Consider the following 12642-nt stretch of genomic DNA (forward strand, 5'->3'; position numbering starts at 1 on the left):
AGTTTGTAAGTACAGTGTGTCTGGAACAGTGTCACCCCTTCCTCATTCTCACCCACCGCTCCCAACCCATTCCTTCCCTCACTTTTCTTAATTTTGTAGGATCTACATTGAGTTTGTTACTGCATTCCCCCCCTATACTTTACTCAGCATTTGAGTCAGGCACTAGTGGTTCATGTCTGTAATCCTAGCTACTCAGGAGGCAGAGATCCAGAGGATTGTGGTCAAAGCCAATTCAAGAAGAAAAGTCCATGAGAATCCATCTGCAATTATTCAGCAAAAAAGCAAGGATGGAGGCATGGCTGAAGTAGTAGAGTACCAGCCATGAGCAAAAATGCTGAGCAAGTGTTAGGCCCCGAGTTCAAACCTCATTGCTGCAAAAAAATATTTTTAATGTATTTGATATACATCTCTACTGCATCAGGACATTGCAATTTGTGTGTGTTTGTGTGTGTGTGTGCATGTGTGTGTTTGTGTGTGTGTGCATGTGTGTGTGTGCATGTGTGTGTGTGTGAGAGAGAGAGAGAGCGAGAGCAAGAGAGAGAGAGAGAGAGAGAGCTGGTTCTGGGGCTTGAGCTGGGCGCTGCCCCTTAGCCTTATTTGTTCAAGACTGATGCTCTACCACTTGAACCAGCTCTACTTCTGGCTTTTTGGTGGTTAATTGGAGATAAGAATCTCATGGACTTTTCTGTCATGGCTGGCTTCAAATTCTTTTTTTTTTTTTTTTCTTTTTTTTTGTCAGTCATGGGGCTTGAACTCTGTGCTTGGGCGCTGCCCCGGTGCTCTTTAACTCAAGTTGAGCACTCTACCACTTGAGCCACAGTGCCACTTCCAGTTTTCTGGTGGTTAATTGGAGATAAGATCTCACAGAGTTTCTTGCCAGGGCTGGCTTTGAACCATGATCCTCAGATCTCAGCCTTCTGAGTAGCTAGGATTATAGGCGTGAGCCACTGGTACCCGGCTCAAATGCCAGTTCTTAAGTCTGGTGAGTACCCAAGATCACAGGGATTTCAATACCAGAGTCACATGACAAGATTGCTATCTTGATAGTTGGTTGAGATGTGTCATTCTTGTCCTCGGGTGCTTCTCCACATTGGAAGAGAGCCGGACATAGCACTGGCCATCTTGGATCCTTGATGCTTTGTTTTCTCCAGAGAGGATGTTTCTGTTTCAGGAAGGTCTTGATTAAAATAAATTATAGGAGAAATGGCTTTGACTCTGGAACTCAAATGGCCAGAGTGGAGAGGAAAGGCAGCACTAAGAAAAGTGACCAGGATCCAGGAGACAGAGGGAATGAGACTGGATGCTTTCCTTCCCACCTTTCACTCATTCTCCTTGCTTCCTTTCCTGATCTCTTCCTCTGAAACCTCCAGACAGAAGCAAGCATCTGAGGGTAATACAATAAAAATACAAAAAGAAAAGCTGTCAAACTCTGGAAGTAGAACTTTAAAACAAAGCTAGCAAACCTTGAAAGAGGAAAACATGCTATAGATGGTTACATCCAGTACCTTTTTGCTTTGTTTTTAGATGTTTGGCTTTTTGTGTTGTTGTTTTGGTTCCAGAGCTTTTGTGTACAAGGCTAGTGCTCTATCACTTGAGCCACAGATCCTCTTCCAGATTTTTTGGTGTCTAATAGGAGATAGTAGTCTCATGGATTTTCTTGCCCAGGCTGTCTCTGAACCACAACTCTCAGATGTTAGCCTACAGAGTAGCTCGGATTACTGACAGGTGTGAGCCACCAGCTCCTTGCTTCCAGAAGTTTTTTATTTTTAAGGTGAAAACTAGTGTCCATAGATCTATAGATTAAGAAGCGGGCTGGGAAGGTGGCTCAGTGGTAGAGCACTTGCCTTGTATGCATGAGGCCTTGGGTTCGATTCCTCAGCACCACATAAGCAAAAAGAAAAAAGCTGGAAGTGGCGCTGTGGCTCAAGAGGTAGAGCGCTAGCCTTGAGCTGAAGAGCTGAGGGACAGTGCCCAGGCCCAGAGTTCAGGCCCCACGACCAGACCCCCCCAAAAAAACAAACAAACAAAAAAAGAAGCATATAAATAGTGGACAACATCTTCATACCATCTTTCTGATGCTGGAGAATTTCATCCAGGAATAATACCTACACTGTCTGAGTCTCAGCTACCTCTTGATTCTGAGCCTGGTACTCATCTACCTTCTCTCAGAGGTTGAGAGAAGTCTAGGTCATGAGTCATGTGCAAACTTTCAGAACTTTGATGATCTATCTATCTATCCAGCCATCCATCTCTGTACTATCACTGGATTGTTTGCTCTCCTGTTTTATCTGTCAACTACATAGAGCTTTTTCTCTGAAGCTGTCCCCAAGTTGGGTCCTTCAAGCATAGACTTTCCCTACATATTTCTGTTGCTGAATTTATATTTTTTCTTGTACTTTCTTCATGAGCCTATTAGTAATAGAACATATATAGGAGTCATGACTCTCCTTCTAGTCAAAATCTTTCTAAAGGTTCTAAGAGTCAGTGGCTGTGTGTGTCACAACTGGGACTGGAACTCAAGGCCTGGATGCTGTCCCTGAGCTTTGTCACTTAAGGCTGGCATTCTACCACTTGAGCCATAGCTCTATTTCTGGCATTTATTTTTGGTGGTTAATTGAAGATAAGCGTCTCATGGATTTTCCTTCTCAGGTTGGGTTGGAACCATGAGTTTCAGATCTCCATCTCCTGAATAGCTAGCATTACTGGCATGAGACACCACTGCTCGGCTTTCCTCTTTTCTAACTCATGGTGGAAAGACAGGCTGTTAAGATCTTTGTGTCTAAGATCTTCTGGAGCTGGGTGTGGTGGAGATGTCTGTTAATCCTACCACTTAAGAGGCAGAGCATGGGGCTGGGAAAGTGGCTCAATGGTAGAGTGCTTGCCTTGCATGCATGAGGCCCTGGGTTCGATTCCTCAGCACCACATAAGCAGAAAAAGCTGTAAGTGGTGGTGTGGCTCAAGTGTTAGAGCACTAGCCTTGAGCTGAAGAGCTGAAGGACAGCACCCAGGCCCAGAGTTCAGGCCCCACGACTGACAAAAAAAAAAAAAAAAAAAAAGAGGCAGAGCAGGAGAATTGTGAGCTTGAAGTTGTTCTACCTTACATAGCAAGTTCAAGGCCAGTCTGAGTTATATAGTGAGTCTTTCTCTCAAAACACCAAGGGCTAGAGATACAGCTCATTTTCCAAGTATGTACAAGGTCTTGGGTTCAATCTCCATAACTCTATGTCATATATATGGAGTGTGTGTGTGTGTGTATGCGCCCGCGCATGTGTGTAATATATTACACTTTATCATATAACGTTTGTTAGGGAGAAAAAACAAAAGACTCTCCTGGGCCAGTACTGCGTGGGAACTCTCCTCTTGCTCAAAAACCTTTTCCTTTGGCTGTTTCCTGTCTCTTGCTTTCATTGTCTGCCTGGCAGAGGAACCACCTGCTCTAGTTCTCTGGGGAGTGAACACAGCCAATTGTCCTAAGGTTTTCTACTTAGCTACTCCAGCTACAGCCTTTATGAACTGTGTCTGAGAAAGGTTAGATGATTTCCCTAAAGTGATATCACTAGCAGGTTGCAAAGCAATGTCACCAAAATCCATTCCACAATGCAAGATAATTCACTAACTTTTGGCGTGGTTTGTTATGCAGCAATAGTAAACAGAACATTCACAAAAACCTGCTGCTGCTACCCCTGACCAGAAAAATACTAAAAGCAGCAGGACTGTGAAAAAGACTCTCTGTCCAAGCATATTATAAGAAGGATGAGTAGGCTATTCCTTCTGACTTTTTGTGTTCATAATGAATTATTTACTCAATTATACTACAAAACACCTAATGTTACTGACCTGTGGTCCACATATTTTTTTCCCTTGAGAAATTTGTGAAATACTTTGTTGAATGCCTTGAATTCCTTAAGGAATGTGGGATAACACAATCAAAAAAGGTATTTGACCAAGCATAATGGCTCATATATATAATCCCAGCACTCAGGAGAGTCTGAGGCAAGATGATGATGAGTTCCAAGCCAGGCTGGGCTACATAGTGAAGCATTGTCTTCCTTCCTTCCTTCCTTCCTTCCTTCCTTCCTTCCTTCCTTCCTTCCTTCCTTCTTTCCTTTCTTTCTTTCTTTCTTTCTTTCTTTCTTTCTTTCTTTCTTTCTTTCTTTCTTTCTTTCTTTCTTTCTTTCTTTCTTTCTTTCTTCTTTCTTTCTTTCTTTCTGTTGTGGGGTTTGAACTTAAGGCTTGGACACTGTCCATGAGGTTTTCCATTCAAGGCTAGCACTCTACCACTTTGAGGCACAGTGCCACTTCCACTTTTCTGGTAGTTAATTGGAAATAAAGAGTTTCATAGACTTTCCTGCTCAAACTGGGTTTGAACATTGAGCCTTAGATCTCAGCCTCCTGAGTAGCTAGGATTACAGACATGAGCCACCAGCACCCTATGACAATGTCTTTAAAAAAAAAAAGGAAAGAGAGAAAGGAAGGAAGGAAGGAAGGAAGGAAGGAAGGAAGGAAGGAAGAAAGGAAGGAAGGAAGGGAGGAAGGAAGGGAGGAAGGGAGGAAGGAAGGGAGAAAGGAAGGAAGGAAAGAAAGGAAACGTGGCCAGGCAAGCCTTTCTGGAGTGCTTGAGCAGGCTTAGCCCAGCCCACCAGCTAAGGAGGTAGAAGTAGACTCTTGGTTTAAGGCCAGCCCAGGCAAAAGGCATAAGCTCTATCTAACATGGAAAAAAGAAAAAGTTTAATAACTAAAAAAGGTCTGGAGGCATGGTTTAAGTATGAGATTCTGAGTTCAATCCCTAATAATACACACATACACACACACACACACACACACACACACACACACACACACACACACACACATACACACACATGAAACAGAGACAGAGAGAGAGGAAGGAAGGAAGGAAGGAAGGAAGGAAGGAAGGAAGAAAAGAAATGAAGAAAGGGAAAAGAAATCCATAGAAGTAATTCGTAACACATACTGTGTGTCAAACCCTATGTTTACCATAATTCATTTGTTAATATAAGATCCTAGTGAAGCAAGGGTATCAGCGGCTCATGCTTTTAATCTTGGCTACTTGGGAGGCTGAGAGCAGAAAGATCACAGTTCAAGGTCAGGCCGGTCAAAAAAAAGTTCAAGAGATCTTATCTCAAAAAACCAAACCAGAACAAACACAGCAAAATATAGGGCCAGAGGTGTGGTTGTAGCCATAAAATACCAGCCTAGCAAGCAAGAGGCTCTGAAATCAAAGCCTAGGACTGCCAAAAAGAAAAGATCCCAGTGATCAATTCCTCCTTGTTTAGTAATTCACGATTCTCCTTTTGGCTTACCGCTCCAGAATCTTGCCCGGATGCATATTGAAGTAATTCAACTGCCACTTCTAAAATAAAATTTTTGTACCTTTGAGAAAATGAGACGATGTACATCTCCTTTTCCCCCTGGTACTTGAAAGACATCATCAACCATCCCCAGCTTTGTTTTTTCTTGTTGCTCTAGTGAATCAAATTCAGAGTTTGACTTCAGTTATGTTTGGAACTTTTATTTCTAATAGTAGTGCCTCTTGTTGCAGCTATTTCCAAAGACAATTCACTGCCTTCTCTCTTGTACTATCTGTCCATATGAGACTAATCCCTCTGGAAGCCTTACATCTGGGTCTGGGCTTTATGTGTTTCATTATATACAATCAGCCTCCTTGTATATATGTAGCAGAGGGTCCTTTTCATAGACTTGCTCATTTTTCTGGGTAGGACTACCTGAAAGAATCTTGTGCAATGTTCTGATTATCTATTGCTGCCATAACAAACCACCCCCAAACTTGAATTAAAATAACTGTGTCTCGTGGTTCTGTGGGTTGACTGGCCTCCACTGGGAAGGTGTCTCATGTGTTTGCGATCAGTCTACTGGGCCAGAGTCAGCTTTATGGCATGTGGCTTATTCAGTCACACAGGGCCCCATGCTTCAAAGAGCCTCATGCTTGATTCAATGTTCTGTTGTTGATGTTTTAAATCTTTCAAATTTGTGAATGCAGAACTCCAGATTCTTGTTTTGCACACAGCCCTACACATTCTGGTGCTCCTGCTGGCTGAGGCTGCTCTCCTTTGAAGGAAGACCTACATACAGTGACTGTCCCAAGATGGCTGACTCACAGGACTGACAGCCAAGATTGGCTGTTGACTTGAAGGTCCCCAGGGATTGTCACTTGCTGGTTCCACATGACTTGTTTATGAGTCTTGAATCTCTCACAGAGAGAATCTCAAGGAGTGTTCCAAGAACCCTGAGCAGAAGATGACCCCACCTCTCAAGACCCACAATGTCACTCAAAACATTCTATTGATCAGGCAAGCCCAGATTCAAAGATAAGAAAATGAGAGGCCACCTTTTTTTTTTTAATTGACAAACAAAATTTGTATGTATTTATTATGTAAAATATGTTGTTTTGAAATATGTAAACACTGTGGTATGGCTAAGTTACAAATCTACATATTACCTCACTTACAGATTCTACCTTTTGATGGGGGATTTGTAAGATTACATTGCAGAAGAGCATGTGGGATGAGCATTATTGTCTTTATCTTTAGATAATACTTTCTGCCAGTTCAGCATTTGGGGCATATCATTGCTTGATTGGAACTTATGCTTCTCAGGTTTGTCTATAAGCTCTGCCCAATCTGTAGGCATTCGTTATCATGTATACATAGATAAGACAGGTTCAGGTATCAGCCTTTTCTTTTGATTTGATTCCCATTTTTCAGGGGCAGGAGGGCCATACTAGGGCTTTTTTTTTTTTTTTTTTTGAGGTCTGGTCGTGGGGCCTGAACTCTGGGCCTGGGTGCTGTCCCTCAGCTCTTCAGCTCAAGGCTAGCGCTCTACCTCTTGAGCCACAGCGCTACTTCCGGCTTTTTTTTTCTTTTTGCTTATGTGGTGCTGAGGAATCGAACCCAGGGCCTCAGGCATGCAAGGCAAGCGCTCTACCACTGAGCCATCTTCCCAGCCCCACTAGGGCTTTTTCAATTCAGAGCCTGGGAACTTTCTCTTAGCTTTTCATGCAAGGTTAGTCCTCTACCACTAGAACCTCAGCTCCATTTCTAGCTTATTGGTGGTTAACTGGAGATCAGAGTCTCACAGATTTTCCTGCCCAGGCTGGCTTCAAGCCTCAATCTTCAGATCTTAGCCTCCTGAACAGCAAAGATTATAAGCACAAACCACTGGCACCCAACTGTGGCTTCTTTTTTTTTTTTTTTTTGTCGGCCGTGGGGCTTGAACTCTGGGCCTGGGCGCTGTCCCTCAGCTCTTCAGCTCAAGGCGAGCGCTCTACCACTTGAGCTACAGCGCCACTTCCGGTTTTCTGGTGGTTTATTGGAGATCGGAGTCTCAAGGTCTCTCCTGCCCTGGCTGGCTTTGAACCGCGATCCTCAGATCTCAGCCTCCTGAGTAGCTAGGATTACAGGTGTGAGCCACCAGCGCCCGGCTGTGGTTTCTAATAGGGTGAAAAAAAAAGTCTTACTCAGAATCTCTGCAATCTAAGCATATGCCTTATTGAGAGTGTGCTTAAGGAAGACACATCTCCAGATGGGGTCAAGGAGGTACTGAGAAAAATCACTCTTTGAGCTCTTACATAGGTGCATGTTGGGGAAAAAATACTGAGATTTTCTAAATTATGCTGTTTAATCTTGAAGAATTTATTGCCAGGACTCCAAAAAAAACTAAGCTTGGAATTTGATAATGTTAGGAATAAATCCCATCTTCCTTTATCCTCAATAGATAAGCCTCTGAGAGTCTCAGTTTCTATATAAAATACAAGTAATAATACTTCCTAGGAGTGATTAAGCAGTATGATGTATTTAGAAAATGATAGGTACTATTACTAAGTGCATCTTTTATCTGATTCTAGTTATTTACTTGTAGAAATTAATTTTTCTTTTCCTTTGAAATTGGTTGAGTTCCAAACCTACCTAGTTTCTCTGGGGTGACTTACTGTTATAGACAGAACAGAAATAAACTTATAATAGTCCAAAACCTTTGTGCTAAACCCTGTAGGAAGAAATGTTTGTTTTTTGCCCATAGATGTTGACAGCTGGCAACACCAGTAGAGATAACATTTACTGAGTAAACAGCTTATTCCTACTTTTACAGACAGGATATACACCAGGCATCAGTGACTCATGCCTATAATCCTAGATACTCAGGAGGATGAGATCTGAGGATCATGGCTCAAAGTCAGCCCAGGCAGGAAATTGCAGGAGACTCTTATAGCCAAAAATAAAAGCCAGAAGTGGAACTATGGCTCAAGTGGCAGAGCACTAGCACTGAACAAAAATGCTCAGGGATGGCATCCAGGCCCTGAGTTCAAGCCCCAGGACTGGCACCAAAAAAACAAAACAAAACAAAAAAAACAACGCCACAATAAGAAATACAGAGTTTGGGCTGGGAATGTGGCTTAGTGGTAGAGTGCTTGCCTAGTGTGCATGAGACCCTGGGTTCGATTCCTCAGTACCACATAAATAGCAAAGGCCAGAAGTGGTGCTGTGGCTCAAGTGGTAGAGTATTAGCCTTGAGCAAAAGAAGCTCAGGGACAACACCCAGGCCCTGAGTTCAAGCCCCAGAACTAGCAAAAAAAAAAAAAAAAAAAAATACAGGACTTTGAGGCAGCTTAGATTAATGTCTGGATCGCAAAATAGAGATAGATAGATTAGATAGACTAGATAGACTAGATAGATAGATAGATAGATAGATAGATAGATAGATAGATAGATAGATAGATAGATAGATAGATAATGGTATATAGAAGTTTGTTAAGTATAAACAATTTATGTAAAATCCCAGAATTCAAAATGACAGATGCTTCCTCATAATGCTGTATGGTCTCCCAGGTAGATGAAAGCATTCATATACCCAAGTTTTTTGTATGCAGTCTAAGACCATAGCGTCTTTGGGGACTGATTTAGAAGCTTAAAGCTCTAATACATCACCAGGTCTGCTTGTAGGACCTTGGTGAGGAAGAGTTACTAGGGCCATGCTATTCTCAGGCTGTGGTTTCATGCTAGGTTATGCTGTGGTGGGCTACTCCCTTTTAGCATGACCTCTGCTATTTGTTATTTTTCCTGGCTGGCAGCTAAAGGGAAAGGGACTGAATATTTCTCTGTTTTCTTTTACTTTCATTCTTAGCCATTTCCTCTCAAAATAAACAAAAAGGAACTCAAGGACTTTGCTAGTGCACTTAAAAAAAGTTGTTTGTAGGGGAAAGTAGATAGCTGGAGGTAGGAAGGGAAAAAAAGATTGGGACAAAGGAGACAAGTAGGGCCGTATAATTGTTTGCCGAATTTCCTCTGAGCTAGAAAGTTTCTAATTTTAAAAGCTATTTACATTTGCATAAGATAGGTGTTATTTAAGTATAACTATATGGTCAGGAACCTTTTATTGATCTGGGGCGAATCTCTGAAGTGGTTCTTTGGTTGTGTATGATATCCTCAACGTTTCATATTAGTGTTTCCTAACTGAATTCCCAGACTTACTAAAAAGTAGCAGAAGTGGCTTATACCCTTCTTCTTTCTCTTGTATTTGTCTTGCAAAGTTCCTGGCAGATACTGATACAGTCTTTTGGCACTGGTGCTCTACCCCAAGGGGGAAAACATTCTTATTCTTCCTCCTCCTCCTCCTCCTCCTCCGTGTGTGTTGTGTGTGTATGTGTGTGTATGTGTTTTGTCGTGGGACCTGAACTCTGGTCCTAGGCACTGTCCCTGAGCTCTTCAACTCAAGGCTAGCACTCTACCACTTGAGTTACAGCGCCACTTCCAGCTTTTTTCTGCTCGTGTGGTGCTGAGGAATCGAACCTAGGGACTCATGCATGCAAGGCAAGCACTCTAATCATTGAGCCATCTTCCCAGCACACCCCCCCCCCCCCTCCTCCTCCTCCTCTCACTGAGCCATCTTCCCAGCCCCCCCCCTCCTTCTTGTTGGTCAAGAGGCTTGAACTCTGGGGTATGGGTGCTGTCCCTGAACTCTTCAGCTCAAGGCTAGTGCTCTACCATTTGGGCCACAGTGCTACTTCCAGTTTTCTGGTGGTTAATTGGAGATAAGAATCTCATAGGCTTTCCTCCAGGGCTGGCTTTGACCTGTGATCCTCAGATCTCAGGCTCCTAAGTAGCTAGGATTACAGGTGTGAGCCACCAGTGCCTGGCTTCTTTTTCTTTACTTCCTTCTCTTTCTTTCTCTCTTTCATTTTTCTTTCTTGATTTTCTTCTCTTTTTCTCAGACCTTAACTATATGACCATTTATTACAAATGTTGTAATTGTGCTAACTCATTGAATATTCACAGTCTTAATTACAATCCTACTTAATAGATGAGATGATTAAGGTTGGAGACATTCAGAACGGTACCCCAGATCATATGGCTATGAAACAAGTGATGGTTTGATAGGAATCTTTATTCCTTGGTAGCTCATGAGAGCCAAGTTTGCATCATCTTTTCATATAGACTAGAGGCTGGAGGCATGGCTCAAGTGGTAGAATACCATAACCTATGGGCAAAAGCTTCAAGTTCTGGTTCCAGCAAAACAAAATAGCCTCAACATACAGACCAGGCTCTGCCACCTCCCAGAATGATCAATAACTCACAATTGCGTACAATTACCTGTCATATCCCTGAAATTCTCACATTTCAACCATTTCCAAGAGGGCTATCCACATGATTCCTACAAGATATTAAATGCATTCCAGTTCTAAGTGCATCTTCTATCTTCCCTCCTTAATTAGGCTAAGGGACTCTACTCCTGCAAAAAGTGGAAGAAATTCTATTTATTAAATCCCTCATTTGACAAGCAGTTATAGGTATGCGTGCAACATGGCATCATTTGAGAAGTTTTGGGAACTAGCATGAGTTGATTAAATTGTGTGTTTGACAATTACTTGCTCAAGGTCACACAACTTGTTATTTAACCTTTCAATGTCTCAGGTCTCCAATGTAAAATGGGTTAATGAAAATATTGACCTCATGTAGTTATTATGAGATTATATTCATAGGGAATACTGAAAACAGTGTCTGGCATGTAGTAAGCACCAAGGTATTATTAAGTAGATATTTAAGGAAAAGAAGTATACTAGGGAGTGGAAGAAAAGGCCTCACAGCTGAGGATACTTTGATTCCTTCAATAGATACCTTCATGTACTAAGCACTAGGTACAGGGTGTATCTCTTACAGCAAATATTTATAAACCATTTGAAAAACCTAGGAACATGCCAGAGCAGCAAATGACTGGGCAGTCAGGAGAGCCTTGTCACAAATGAACACAAGGGCTGGAAATGTGGCTTAGTGGTAAAGTACTTGCCTAGTATGCATAATGCCTTGGGTTCAATTCCTCAGTACCACAGAAACAGAAAAAAAAGAAAAGTAAACACAAGGTGAGGCCTCCTGGAGAAGAAATTTGCCAATGAATTACTAGAGAATGGGTTATATGTAAAGTGGCTGTGACAGGTATGTGTGCACAGGACACATATGGAAGAAGGAAGAAGAGTATCTTGGATCACTTGAAGGTTGGATACATGACAGATGGGTAGGAAAAATTTGGCACCATCTTGTCAAAGCCTTCAAGTTCTTTGCAAAAGATTTTGGATTTTATTCTTATATGTAGTGACAACAATGGAAAAGGTTTAGAATTACAGGCTCAAACAAGGTAATAGGATCCAGATCAGATGAGATCTGAAGTCAGGACTCCAGTATAGGAATACTCCTGGTGATGAATGCCATAGAATGCCAGCCACAGGGATGGAGAAAAGTAGGTATTTGGAGGATGAGAGGAAGAATACCTATTGGAATATAATGACTGATTAGAGTAGAAAGGAAGGGCAATAATACCCTATATTATCTAGCCAGTAATATACTGTTGGAAAAATTTTATAAGTGTAATAATCTTCCCTTATTTAGGATATACATTCCAAGATTCACCGTAGATGCCTGAAACCATGATAGTACTAACTCTTTTTCTTTTCTTTTTGCCAGTCCTCAGGCTTGAACTCAGGGCCTGGACACTGTCCCTGAGCTTCTTTTGCTCAAGGATGGCACTCTACCCCTTGAGCCACAGCACCATTTCTGGCTTTTTCTCTTTATGTAGTACTCAGGAATCGAACCCAGGGCTTTATGCATGTTAGGCAAGCACTCTACCACAAAGTCACATTCCCAGCCCAGTACTAAATCTTTTGTATAATCATTGTAATAGTCATTCTGATAGCTGAAAGAACTGCTAAATGACTAACAGACAGGTAACACCCACAGCATGGTTACACTGGACAAAGGGATGATTTACATTCTGGGTTGGACAGAGCAAAATAAGAGAATCCATCATGTTATTCAGAGCATCATATAAATGAAAACCTATGGAGGTTAGGGGTGTCATTTAGTGGTAGAGTACTTACCTAGCATGCCCTATGTTTGATCCATATCAATGTAAAACAAAAAAGAAAAGGAGGGAAAGAGAAAACAAATTATGTATTGTTTACTTCAGGAATTTTTCCATTTAATATTTTCAGACTGCAGTTGATGGAGAGTTAACATGAACCATGTAAAGCAAAATTGCAGAATCAAACCATGGATAATTGGGGGGTTAACAGCTAACGATAGCAGACAAAGGACAACCACTGTATTGGCAGTATAA

Source organism: Dipodomys spectabilis, unplaced genomic scaffold (assembly GCF_019054845.1).
Source record: "Dipodomys spectabilis isolate Male_0828 unplaced genomic scaffold, ASM1905484v1 ptg000002l, whole genome shotgun sequence".
Taxonomy (NCBI): domain Eukaryota; kingdom Metazoa; phylum Chordata; class Mammalia; order Rodentia; family Heteromyidae; genus Dipodomys; species Dipodomys spectabilis.